We start from the raw sequence: 1348 nt of genomic DNA, 5'->3' as shown, positions 1-1348 counted from the left end.
AATGTCAGGTCTGCTAGCTATGAGATAAAGCAGACTACCAAGCATACTCCTATATAGACTTTGATCCACATTTATACTTTTTTCATCTTTGGTTAGTTTTAAATGAGTTGGTGCAGGTGTCCTTTTATGACTAGCATTTCCATGCCAAACTTTTTCACTATATTCTTGGCATACTTGCTTTGGGAGATATAGATAGTGTCATCCATCTGTCAGACTTGGAGCCCAAGAAAGTATGTCATTTCACCAATAAGACTCATTTCAAACTCAGATTGCATCTACTTGACAAAATCTGGTACCATCTGGTTCGACATCCCTCCAAACACAATGTCATCAACATATATTTGAGCTATCATGAGTTTACCATGCTCTTCTTTAACAAACAAAGTGTTTTATGTTCCTCCTTTCCTGTATCCATTATTAACAAGGTACTCAGTGAGGCTCTCATACCAAGCCCCATGTGCTTACTTTAGTCCATAGAGAGCTTTCCTTAATTTGTAAACATGATCTGGAAAGTTTGGATCTATGAACCCCTTGGATTGTTGAACATAGACTTCTTCATTTAAGTATGCATTTAAGAAGGCACTTTTTACATCCATTTGAAATAGTTTGAATTTAAGTAGACAAGTCACTCCTAACAGTAGTCTTATTGACTCAAGATGAGTAAAAGGGGAAAATGTCTCATCAAAATCGACCCCTTCAATTTGAGTTTGTCCTTGAGGAACAAGTCTGGCTTTGTTTCTGGTTACAGTCCTTTTTTCATCAGATTTGTTCTTGTAGATCCATTTTGTGCCAATAACATTCATTCCTTTAGGTCTAGGAACTAAGTCCCATACTTAATTTCTTATAAATTGACCTAATTCTGCTTGCATTGCATTGATCCAAAATTCGTCAGTCAAAGCTTCCTTCACATTTTTTGGTTCAAACTTAGAAACAAAACAAGCATTTTAGATCACATCTCTAGATCTAGTGGTGATACCTTCATTAAGGGTTCCAATTATGAGATCTGTTGGATAGTCTTTTTGTATTTTGATGGAGGGACCTTTGTTGACTTGGGGGTTATCAGGTTCAATACCTCCTGATGCACTATCTGATTCAATCACTTCTTCATTTTCAGTTGAGTTGATATGTTGAGATAATGTCTCAACATCTGATTCAACATTCGTCCCCTTTCCTGAGATATTGTCATCCACTACCATATTTATGGATTCCATTATAACTTTGGTTATGGAATTAAAGACTCTATAGGCTCTTCTATTTGTAGAGTATCTGTAGCGGGGTTTTCGTTACTTTTAGGTTTATTGACTAAACCAAAAGTCAACATACAATTCGAGTCGCCACCGCACTTTTA

Source organism: Lathyrus oleraceus, chromosome 6 (assembly GCF_024323335.1).
Source record: "Lathyrus oleraceus cultivar Zhongwan6 chromosome 6, CAAS_Psat_ZW6_1.0, whole genome shotgun sequence".
Taxonomy (NCBI): Eukaryota; Viridiplantae; Streptophyta; class Magnoliopsida; order Fabales; family Fabaceae; genus Lathyrus; species Lathyrus oleraceus.
Note: the sequence above shows the minus strand (reverse complement) of the source record.